The 12,940-nt window shown below is 37.6% G+C and overlaps 1 protein-coding gene and 1 long non-coding RNA gene across 3 annotated transcripts in view; one reads left to right on the top strand and one right to left on the bottom strand.

The window, feature by feature from the left end:
* The window catches only part of LOC122522476 (Krueppel-like factor 3), a 220,961-nt gene that overhangs the window by 182,873 nt on the left and 25,148 nt on the right, over positions 1 to 12,940 (bottom strand). The gene's annotated exons all lie outside the window — the stretch shown is intronic.
* Positions 1,867 to 12,940, top strand: part of LOC122522538 — a 34,107-nt gene continuing 23,033 nt past the window's right edge. For both annotated transcript variants that reach the window (XR_006305078.1, XR_006305079.1), the window contains exon 1: positions 1,867 to 2,016. This is a non-coding gene — a long non-coding RNA (uncharacterized LOC122522538). The remainder of the gene's footprint in view (positions 2,017 to 12,940) is intronic.

The following is a 12,940-nucleotide window of genomic DNA, read 5'->3' as shown; positions in this document are numbered from 1 at the left end:
TTGCCTAGAAAAGAAGAAGAAGAGAAGAAGAAGGCGAACAAGCTATGATGATTCTCTTTCTTTCTTTCTTTCTTTCTTTCTTTCTGATAAATGCCATGATCAAAACCAGTCTCGACAAATTGCCGAGGATTAGCGAGAATCGGGGGACGAGTTTCTACGAATGAAAAGCAAATTCGACTGGAAGAGAAAAAAAAGTATTGATTTTTAAAAAAAGCTTCTTCCGATATGTGCACCGAGCTGCAATCTTGTTGGATTCTTTGATAGAGTAAACATGTATCATAACGTGCGAGGATTTATGCACAAGGTAAAGATGATCTTTACGTATACTATACAAGTATCGTCGTTTTATCGAATACTGCATCAGCTTTATCTGAACATAGAAAAATCAGTATAAGATGCATCGTTCTCGAGGCACGTGCAATGGAGAAAGAGAAAGAAAAGGAAAGAAAGAGAAAGAGAGGTGCACGTTCGTGTGTTCGCGACCTTGAAAGGAAACGCTCCGATATAATCGTTACCGCGACTCGCCAAAGAACAAAGAGGCTGTCTACCGATAGCCACATACACGAATACTATATCTACCCCATACATATATATATATATATAAGTAGAGGTCTCCTCGGGCTACTAGTATGCTTCTTTGACCATTGCCTTAAATACGTGTGCGAGTACAGAAGAACCGCCGCAGTGGAGTCGTTTAATGGCGCCGGCTTGTATTTATTCCGACAGTCCATAACTCTGCGATCCGTAATTGCCGTAATTATGCGACCACCGTCGCCCGTAATCGGTAAAGAATCGAAAGAAATAGGGAAGAAAACGTACGAGACTCGAACCCATAACTATCTTGAATTTTTTTTTTCATAACAGTCCGTCGATTTCGATTATTATCTATTAAAACGAAAAAATCAAAATATATATATATATATATCTATATCTATATCTATATATACGTAATGAGGACCATGAAAACGACTTTGTCGCGTGTGGCTTTTCCTCGTCAACTTCTAGCGGCCATATTACGGTTCGTAACGCGAGATTTATTAACAGTCCCGATTCATTACGCGCGTTACGCTCCAACGAAACAAGTAAGTAAGTATACAAGCGTGATCTATAAAGTAACTCTAATATAATATATATATATCATAAATATTAGTGAAACGATCTAAACGTTTTCTATATGGCATCGTAGAGCTACCGACACACATTTACCCCCTCGAAGAATATAGTTAGTCTTATCGATAATCTCATTATACGTGCTTTAAAAATGATCATTGTATATAACGATAGATATACATAATAAATAGAAATCTATTAAAAAGAAGTATGACTTCAAAAATCTAGTCTTACGATCTCACGAATAAAATGAAATAATCAGTATACCTTCGAACGCTATACTGATCTATTAAAATATAAAAAAAAAATAATAAAGAAAAATATATAATTAGTCAGCGAGCTAGTTCCACAGTTCCTGTTGGTACCTTTTTATTTTTCTATACCAAGTTACGATCCCTATCGTTCGAAAGCATCGTTACCCTCTTTCCCACGATTTCCTGCAGGAAGAAAGGCTCGTCTTCCCGAATATCAATTTTCATGATCTTCGTGAAGGAGAAGAGGAATAGAGAGCGACGTTTAAGCTCGTTGGAAAGCGACGGTAGTTAGAGCCACGGAAACGCCCGTTGAAAAGAGGTGAAGGCTGCCAGACACGGAGATACACTGGGGGCTTTCGTCCATCGTTATATACGCTACACATAAATAAGACCATACATGCATACATGCATCATATATAGATATAGATATATATATATACATAAAGGCAGCACGTAGAGATCGTCTTCGCGTTCTCGCGCGATAGAAGATGCGATCCGACTGGCTGGTTGGTTGGTTGGTTGGTTCGTTGGTTGGTTGGCTGGCGGGCAACGCGTAATACGTAGACACTGTGTATACATAAGGCAGTACGTGGCTAGCGGCATTAAGCTGTCCGCTTAAAGAAGCTCTATGGCGATGCTTAACAGTGCATAAGTAAGTAAGTAAGTAAGTAAGTATGTATGTAACTAACAAGCCAACGTTGCATAACGTCGAAACCGTTGCCACCGGTGATCGTATCTAAACGTTAAAATCTTTCGACCAGCAATCAGCGATTATGTTAACATTAAATAGATATCAACTGCAATGTCAGATCGAATGATTCTCTCCTTACATTGCAAAGATCTTCCGATCTAATCGATCGAAATTTCATTTCCAATGAATTCGTACGTATTTATAGATCGTAGTTTTTTGGAATTGTTAACGTTCCTTTTTGATTTCCTATTCGTTCAAAATAATGACTTGGTTTCTTTTTTTTTGAATAAAAATAGGTAAGAAAAAGGACACCCGTTAGATCGAACGAACCACGCGACGTATTGTGCGACGTATCGTGCGACGTATCGTGCGACACGGTAGAAGGGCGTGCCTGCTACCGTCGTCGTCGTCGTCGTCGTCGTCGTCGTCGTCGTCGTAGTCGTCGTCGTAGTCGTAGTCGTCGTCATTGCAGACTGCGCAGTTTGTTGCACGCGTTGCGATCGTCCACCGCGTGCGTCTGCATATAATGAAGAATGTATATATCCTACATATATAGATACATAGACGTACGTACATATGTATACACAGGAAAGTGCATGAAATTGCTATGAAGGAAACACCGACAACGAAAAAACGAACGGGAGAAATATTCACTTTAAAATGTTTAATAAATATATCAATTTTGCTACTTCGATCGCATATTTATGTATATAGATGCACGTATATCAAAATATTTGTTTACTATGAAATTTGAAAATTATGAAGCGAAAGAGGGAGAGAGAGAGAAAATAATTGCCTCGGGGCTTTAATTTCGTTCTTTCTGTGGTAAAAACGAAACGATAAGAGAGAAAGAGAAAAACAGAGAGAGAGAGAGAGGAGTGGGAGGGGAGACGGGTACGCGAGAAGACATTTTTCATTTATGCTTGAAAGTTTCGAGAGCCCGCGCGTGCCAGAAGCACACCGAGAGCTATTTGCACCGTACGGAATATTCAACGTTACAGCAGCATGATACGAAACGGGTAGGGACTCTCGGAGTCGTGATAAATCACTGCCAGGAAGCTGGCAGGAAAAGCGATCGATAGCCACCGCAGATATATCCGATTTGAGAGTACGTCGTACGCTTGCTCGAGTAAAAGAGAAAGAAAGAAAGAAAGAAAGAAGGAAAGAAAGAAAGAAAGATAGAAAGAAAGAAAGAAATAAAGAGAGAGAGAGAGAGAGGAGAAAGAGAGGAGAGAGTAAAGGAGAAAAGGCAAAGTCGAGGACATTGAGAAACGAGATGTCACTGAACGACGAATCGACGTTAAATAAATCTTCTGTGCCCTCTTGGTTTGAGTTCCTCTCGAGAATCACTAAACGTTCTTATTTGATGAGACAGAAAGAGAGAGAGAGAGAGACAGCAAAAAAAAGAAAATTCGGGGTCAGAACATTGAAAAACTTTTGATCAATTTTTTTATACAAGTTTAATTTGACACAAGAAGTGGACCACAGTCGTAAAACTAGATCACACAGAATCAGACTAGTTTCAGACCGAGTTAACCGTAGTACTACGATCACTATTAAACTAATGCCAGACAAGTTAGCAGACTGTGAGCATTAATTCCACGAGAGATTAGAATCAAATACCTTGAATTAATATTACACCAAGTGAGATTAGATTAGCGGTAGACCGGATCACGCCGCACACAAAGCGAAGGCAAGGCGGCATCGTAGTCGACTCCGTATGATCTCTAAGCGTAAATTTACCGAACTAGAAAATCGATGGGATCGATATTATTACGCGAGGCATTATTATCTAGTCCAGTACACTACAGTATTACTAAAGTATAGTGAGTAAAAGAAAGAGAGAGAGAGAGAGAAAGAGAGAGAGAGTAAAAGCCAAACGAGTTCTCTTTCATCCGTAGTAGTAATAGATATTAGCCGAATGCAACGATCCTGGAAATCTCATGTTAGAATCGCAAAGTCGTAGTCGATATCTGTTCGACCTAGTAATCGATTCGAAGAGGCAGTCCATTAATTCCGACTCGATGTACCATGGGAGATCATGTTATTCGTTTGAAATCCCTGATTCTCTTGTAAACGTTAAATGGGAATGAAAATAAAGAAATGTCGGAACGCCAGTCGACGCTTGCCTTGATCTAGAAATCGGTGCTGCGATTCAGAAAGAAAAAAAACAGATATATATATATATATATATATATATATAGAGAGAGAGAGAGAGAAAGAGACATAGAGAGACTGGCTCGATTTAACGGCAAATATCATCGTGAATGACGTTCCGACGCTGTCGAGAAGCTTGAAGCGTGTCGGTGGCAAGGGTCCCCCTGCTTCCGGCGAACCATATCCGGCAGAACGCCCACCTATATCTCGCTCCGACAGACCGTGCACACTCCCTACACTGCCCACAATTTCTCTCTATCGTCCTCCAATTGCGATAGATACTACTTTCTGTCCACCGAGAAAATTATTCTAAAACCTCCTTGTATTATCGGACCAACTCGTCGTTTTAGATTATATAATTTCTCTATGTAGAAATTTAAGAAAATAATATCTACCAAGAAATGATTATCGATCATGCAATTATCTTTATGTATGTGTATGTGTGTGTGTATAGGTTATATATACGTGATATAACACTTGACGCGTTCGCAAAGAACACAAGAACTCTTTTGTCCATAACTTCACGGTGGTCATCACGAAACTCTTCTTCCATCCTGGACTAAGTCAATATTTGCCACGGTTTTATCCAAGTATGTTCACTCTGCCAGAACGCTTGAACGTTCTCTCTCTCTCTCTCTCTCTCATCAGGAAACTGTAGGCGTCGTAATTTATTCTCGTTCACAAAACCATTTAAAAAGAAAAAGAAACTTTCAACCCAAACCGTTTATATTCGCTTTTACATCTCTTATTATTATACTTATTATTATTATTATTATTATTATTATAGAACTCGAAAATTGATTAAAAATAATAAGACGGTAATGAAGATTTTCCTAGCGGAATCAAGAGAATTATCCTTGGACTTGAAGTACTTCCATAAAGAGAAGACGCGTATAAGAGGAATTAACGACGTTATGAAATGAGATGAAAAAAGAAAAGAAAAAGATTATACGTGTGCGTCCCGGCGCATGCCAACACACGGCATTGGAAATACAAGACAGATAAAAACTAGCAAGGACTTCTTTTCTATGTCAGCTACCATTTCGTCAGCGTAATCCCCTTTTCTTGACTGTTCGATTTACGATCGGAGAACGTGCATTATTATCTTTGATACCTACTTCCTTCTACTATAAAATGAACCCGATGTTACCAATTTGTCTTCGAAACATGGCGGACCGCGATAATGTTCGAAATATTCAACGTAACTCGATGACGAACACGCATATCGTTAACGAGGTCGTAACAAAAGCTGTTGATCCAAGTAAAAACATACTTTGCCTTACTACGATTAATATCGTTCAATTTTGATTAATTGACTTAAATCGACTACTTATCGATTCTATTTACTTTGCACGAATATTCGTACTAATCGTTGTAATCGTTGTAATTTACGTTCTAATTGTGTTGACAATTATCAAATAAGTAACCCGAAAATATACTTACAAAGATACTTTTTACTTAAGAAAACGATCGAGATTCTTGATCGATCAATTCACGAGTGGCAAGATAAAAATCAATCGAAATTTAATAAGATCCTGTGGATTCCCAGGTGACCAATTCAGCACGTGCGTTGCCTTTCGGTTGCTTCGTAAAAACATTTTTATTCTCGGTGACAACGTTCCAAAAGTATGTCTCGAATATTTTTAGTAATGGTATAATTATTGTAAATACGACTTAAATATGTGCATAGTTAAAAATTTATTCTTAGTTCGATGGAGATAAAATAAAAACTAGATTAATTATTTCTTTGTTTTCCTAACTTTGTTTTGATCAAATGGAAAAAATAAACCTCGCGAGTAATTAAAATCCATTTGATAAATCGCGAAAATTTAAGACTACGTTTAGATCGATTAATACGAAAGATTATTTTGGAAAAAAAGAAAATGTTACGTTTAAAATTCCGTCAACGAACGTTGCGGTGTGTGACGAGCGATACGTATTCGCGTGTAATTAAAAATACGCGTACGATTTAAATGCATATTCATGTGAAATCACCCTCAGCTACTCTTCTCCATTCGATCGAATGGTAAAAGCCGATAAAATGTGTATATATATATTATACACAAATAAAAAGAAAATAAAAAGACAAAAAAATGGTCAATATTGAAAACGTGTCTTCGCTTAAAAAGCTTCGTTAATGCAACGAGTTTACCTTTGAGTTTTTTAAGCCGTGACAAATAACGGTGAGTTAAATTAGCACGGAACATTAATTACTTTGAGTTTACTGTTATTTTCGTCCATAACCATTCCCGAATTTCCTATATGCTGCGTGGATAATTTTCATTCAAGTATTATTAAAAATAAATCGTAGGAAGTTACATTCTCGAGGTCAACGTACGATTCTCAATCGGTCTTATTGCGTGTGTTTATGTGTGTGTACGTGTCGAGTGTTTTTCGAGTCTCTCGTTACGCGGAAGGATGCAAGGGTTATCGTTTAAAATGGTCGTCTGAACGATGCGACAACGTCATTGTTAAAAACATGGGGTGAAAATAAAGTATATCGATGCAATTTCTAATGCAAATTGTTCCACTCGTTTTTCTTTCCTAATGATGACGTTTATTTTCTAAACATTTATCGGTAATTGCAAATCCTATTTCAAAAGAGATATAAAAATAAATAAGACGGAAAGTTTCTCTCTATAACAGACAATTCAATTAAGACTAACAATAAGTTAGTTGGAAACGTTTAAATGTAAATGAGCGTTGGATAGATGTATTATTAACTAAATGAAAATGATTCTCTTCGAACGACTAACAAGTCCGACAATGAAGTGGCAAGACAGACGTTTCCAAGGCACATAAGTCAGTGGAGCGTTAGAACGAGCCTACTCAACCAATATACGCTAACCATTTGTCATGCTTGCTTACTGCTTTGCTGGTGCACCGACTTGTGACTTCATAAACTTACGAGAGAGAACACCTGCAGCGCGAAGATGTCCGCATACTATGAGCATCTAGTGTCAACGAGCCTCTTAGCCAAACAATCTAAAGTCAAAGAACGTTTCGTTCGTGTCGATGTCCAAACAAACATGCCGCGTCGACGTTTCTTGTTTATTATTTTATGGTTGAGTGTATACTTGCACGTGGAGAGCATAGGTATGTTGGATTTTTCTTTTTTATTTTTTAAAACATCGAGATAGAGTGTTACGAAATGTTCTTACGAAAGATTGACGAAAATCAAAGAATATAAGGGGAAAAACAACATAGATATGTAATATTTCGCAATGTATTTTGGGATTCGTTTCTAACGTGTTAGTATGTAAATATATATATACTTATGTATTTAAATTTAAGTGTATGCATTTATCTATATCTAACTTCCGGTCAGAAGTTATCCTTGTAATTCGCTCATTAGACGAAGTTATGCCAGGAGTAATTAGCGCTTGGCTAATTGACTACATTCTCCAATATCATGCTTGGTGCATAGTAAACAGTCTCGTGTCAGTGTGGTCGGAGTGCGAGAATCTATTCGATATATCGCAAAGGTAGGATATATAGGATATCATCTGGTTCCCGGCTAGCGACGCCCATTGAACTAGATTTTCGAGTGATCTCAGCGGTGAAAAGTAAAATTCCACGTGTTTTTTCTTTTTCTCTTAACCGCTACAGTTCAACGTTAATTAACGAACAGATAAAAACGACTAAAGTTGACAGGGCGTATCTATTTAGTTCGAGGAAAATTATTTTGAGAAATCAAAGAAGTTGTAACTTATAATAAAGAATAATGATTTATGATCGCAGACATTTATGGTCAATTACAGGAAACACGTCAAATAAGAAATCACTATATTTTGTAAAGAATAAACGAAAAAAAAAAGAAGTAATGATTCTGGATAGTTATGGATCAATTAGCTGTTACAATTATAAGAAACGCGTAAAGTAAAAGACTAGGAATATCTGTAGGATGACCAAGTGAATAAAATAAAAGGAAATAAAAGAATATAAGAAGAAGATGATGAAGAAGAAGAAGAAGAAGAAGAAGAAGAAGAAGAAGAAGAAGAAGAAGGAAGGAAGAAGACTCGAAGAGGACCTCATGCTGAGACGATCACGTTCCAAGGACCGGTCCGGTCCTCTTTGAATCTCTACAACGTACCCTCTCCTCGTGAAACTTGGTAACGACGGCAACAACGAGGACGACGACGGCGAATCTCTCCGAACGGGATCGAAATGCCTCTAAAGAATTGGATTATCAATTATCCGACAAGAACTTCCTCCACACCTCTCCTCGAGATCTCTTTTCCCTCTTCACTGCGCAACTCTTCCCCCTTGAGGCGACTTGTACGCAGTACTGCGATGATTCGTTACGGTGTCGTGACTTCTCGTGATATATCTCGAAAATGCCGGAGTAGTAAAAGCAAGAGAACAAACCAACGAATGAAGGAATGAACAAGCGAAGCAACTCTCCATAAATGTAATAATGACAATATACAATAATATGAAATGTGTTAGAAGTTCCTTACATCAACGTGAAATCGATATGTCTAAACAATTACACGCTCGAATGACGCGGAAAATTTCTTAATATTAATTATTATCAAGATACGATTTTTGATATTGCTGAATCTCACCGATGTTGCACGATGTTTTACCTACGAGAATTTAATAAGTTGTTTTCTACCTTTGAGATATATGACTCGGTTCTCTCCCAGAGAAAGATCTCTTCGTTAAGACACGTATACACATGCGTCTTATATGCGTTGAGAGAAATAAGATGCACGTGGAATGTGCTACTCGCTCTTCCTGTGATCATCTTGCAAAATCTCTCTTTCTGTCTCTTTCTCTCTCTCTCTCTTATTTCTCTCTCTCCCTTCTCTTCTCTTCTCCTTCATCTTCATCTTCTTCTTCTTCTTCCTCTCGAAAGATGACTCACGAAAAAGACGAAAAAGAATATTTCTTCTCGGAATTTTAAGTTATGCGATATGTTATCGATTACATGTTATTAATATCGATCTTAACGTCGATTAATTTCACAAATATCTCCTTTCCTCGATGAATTAATTGATATCCACGAGAACACTGTAACGCATGACTGCCGGCGTATAAATCAATGATAAAACGCTTGCTATATTACGAACCGCGAACCGAGAGATCTTATCGCATCGACTTGTAAATTTTCCTTCTAATTCATAATTTAATACGTGCCTCTCCCACACCATACAGTGGCGTGTCATTAACGTGCTCTTACCACTGCAAGAAGATCGCTGCACCTGTTCGCCTTCTCCTATATACGAGAACGAGAACTTCTTCTCAAGGAGATAGATAGAGTGTAAGAAAGAGAAAGAGAGAAAGAAAATCAAGGCAGAAGCAAAGCATGTGTATCTTCTTGAACATCTATCACGCGTGTCGGATGTGCTCGACATAACACTTCTTACATTCTGATTTCGTAGGGATATTTTTTAATGTCTTCCAAGAGTTAATTGAAATTACGCTTTCGAAATGCTCCAGGCGTCTTTTTTCCTTCCCTTCTTTCATTTTATTACTTTATTCTTTCGCGAGTCGTTTCATAAAATTTTGTTCTTAATTTAAGAAAAATAATCTGTAGCTTTTTAATACGTGAATAAAATTTGAATATAGTTACTAATTAACTAACGAAGCCGAAATTTCACGATAAATCATCGATAAAATGATATCTTCGATATATATATTAAGCTTGTCGATCTTCCTTTCGTCGTTACTTCGTAAAAAATCTTTCATCCGGTCAAGCCGATCATTTTGGGCTTAATAACTCATCGCATGATCGAACGATAACTCATTTATCGTCTCTCTTTCCAGAACAGAGATTCATTAACAAAACGATCGTTTGATTATAGCCTACACGGTGGCTTAGCTTTTTTTCTGTTTTAACCGGAAGTAACTTTCTCGTGGAAAAATAATAATAAAAAAAAAATAAAATAAAAAGGAAGTAGAGGACGATCGATCGATTCTCTTTAGTCAAATCGATTGGATTATTCCGAAGAAAATCGAGACACGTACCAGAGGAAGAAAAGAGAAATAAAACACGTAACAGATCGAAGAAAGAAAGGGGTAAGACTCAAAGACGGCAGATAGTCGATGGCGGTGTATCGTTTATTCAACGGACCCTGTGATTTTCGCAAGTTTTTTCTTTTATTCGTGTAACAGTGGCTGAACTACCTCGTCCCATTTGTCCGTTTTGGGCGACAGTGTACGGAAGAAATCTTTCCGGTTTTGGTGGTATAACCGGTTTTACGTAGGTATCCCTATGTATATGTTTTTCTTTTTTTCTTTCTTTTTTTTTCTTTTATTTTCTTTTCTTTTTGTCCTCCCTGCACAGAGAGCGATGCATCTCGAGACCCCCATGAACCTTTCTCCCTTTTGCTTCTTGCCGATGTATATATATATATCTATATATAAGTATATATGTATACGTATATACGTATGCATGCACGAGCTAGCTTATTAGACACCGAAGAAGCACGTTAGATTTCTCTGAAAATCCAAGCGGTAATCACTTTTAATATCAGCGATTACGATGAACCATCCAACTTCGACTTAGACTTCGAGTAACGTTCGCAATTCTAACATATAAACGTTCGTCTTCGTCTTCGTTGTCATTGACGTCATGGACATACGAAAAGACATCATACAAGAGATAGATAGCTTTGACTCATCCAAACGCTCAGGTAAGCTTCATATCCTCAACCGTTAGTCGAAGTCCGATCATAGAATAGGCCTTAACACACCACCACCACCACTACCACCACCATGAGTCTTTTCCTCTTTATTTCACACATCGAGCGTGGAGAACGCCGTTATTGTAAATCCTAAGTAGTTATTCCGCAAAATAACGGATTTTATAATATAACGGTAGTAGACTAGCAATGTGCACGTTGTGCGTTGTTGTTGCATTCTTTACGCTCGATCTTTCATTGCCTTTTCCACGATAACGATCGTGTCTTGTCGGGAGAACAACGACGCGACAGCTGGTTCTCGAGAAAAGCTCTCTTTCTCCCTCTTCACATTTATAATATTTCTCTCTTTGTCTTTTTACCTTCTATCTTCGACACGTATAAACGTTCGACAACGTTCAAGAGTTCGATAATAAAAATAAACCTACCTGCGAAGATCTACGATGAGATTATTCGGGCTTGAGAAATATTACAACTTCGGCTTTTCTTTTTCCAAACTTTCCCTCCCTCTCTCCCTCTCCCTCACTCCCTCTCTCTATTTCTCTAATTTTTTCGTATCTTTTTATTTTGCGTTTCCAGCCCCCGCCCGTACGCGTTAATTATTACGCTTGGTACGCATACCGGCTTGTTCGTAATTCTTATACTGTTGCACTATCGCAGCGGTAGATTTAATACGTGGCATTCGAAACGGCGTGCAATAATCGTCAAGTACATAAACGAGATAATGTCAACGTTCAACGCTGTCCACCGAGATATATATACGGTGGACGAGAGAGCTCGGTGAGAATCGGCGCTTGAATTTACACGATGTGCTTTTCTCTGGACGTTGTTTCACAGTGGGCAATGACGTACGATGACAGACTCGATAAAATCGTTTTCTTACGGTCGATCGACTACTCGTACGCTTGCTTTTCGTTGTTGTTGTTATTGTTGTTGTTGTTATTCCCTTCTATTTCCCTTTACTTGATCCTCCTGTTCTCTACCACTGCATCCTTTAAGATCGGTGTCACCATTGTAAATTAACATTCGAATCTAGTCGATCTTGTAAAACGATTTTCTAAACTTATTACTCATGTATTTCGCTTTTCCATTCATAGAGAAACTCAACATTTGTTAAGATTTTATATATAAGATATATTTATATATATATATTGTAGATAGATACACAGCTTCTCGACGACAGGACAGCAGATAAATATCCGATCGGCGAAGAGAACCATATCGGTGAAGCTACGTAGCCGTTTAAAGTCTCGTTGCGTTCGATGGCAAAAGTATAATGTTAGAAAAAGGAGTACACATTTTATCCCCATAGAAACACGCCCGTGATATTCTCGTTGACGGACAGTTGAAGAAAATCCCTTTCGAGTAAACGACAACTACGACGATGTTACGACTTAACGTTAAATCGTTTTATCCTTTATTTCTATCCGAAGAATACTATTGCGAATTACGAAAACGAAAGCAACAGAATGATTTTCTTCTCAACGATTTACGAAAGATCAATATGACTTCGATAAAATTCGATATTTTATCTTTTGAACGCACGCGTGCATAACGTTAAAAAAAATACGCTCGAACGTGCGGAAAATGGTTCACCGATCAGAATAAGAAGCCTATTGACAGATTGCTTCTCGCCGTGAGAAATATTATTTCAACGTTGCTAAAGTGAGAAAGAAAATAAAAGAAAAAAAAGAAAAGAAATTACAACACGAGTCAAAGCTTTTCAAAGCAATGCTCGAATAAACGTGGATACGCGTTGAAATAATGTTTCCAGATTTCAAACTGACAACGCATCTATTGGCAATGCGTGAAAGGAATCGATCATGTTCGTAGAAAATAAATTGCGTCTTGCGTTAACGATCAAACTAACTTTAAAATCTATAATCATATCATTTCCTCAACTTCGGCGCGTGTCTCTGCTTCTACAAAATATAAGTGCAAGTAAACAATCTATCAACGTTTTCAGAAAAATTGATGTACGATTATTTAAACGAAACCAACACAAATATTTCTAAAGTTTTCATGTATTAAAATAAGAAACATTTTCTCTCTATAAACTTGAAGCCATCGTTAATTTGATT

The sequence above is a fragment of the Polistes fuscatus genome, unplaced genomic scaffold (assembly GCF_010416935.1).
Source record: "Polistes fuscatus isolate 324 unplaced genomic scaffold, CU_Pfus_HIC Scaffold5, whole genome shotgun sequence".
NCBI lineage: Eukaryota > Metazoa > Arthropoda > Insecta > Hymenoptera > Vespidae > Polistes > Polistes fuscatus.
This window is presented reverse-complemented; position numbering and strand designations above follow the sequence as displayed.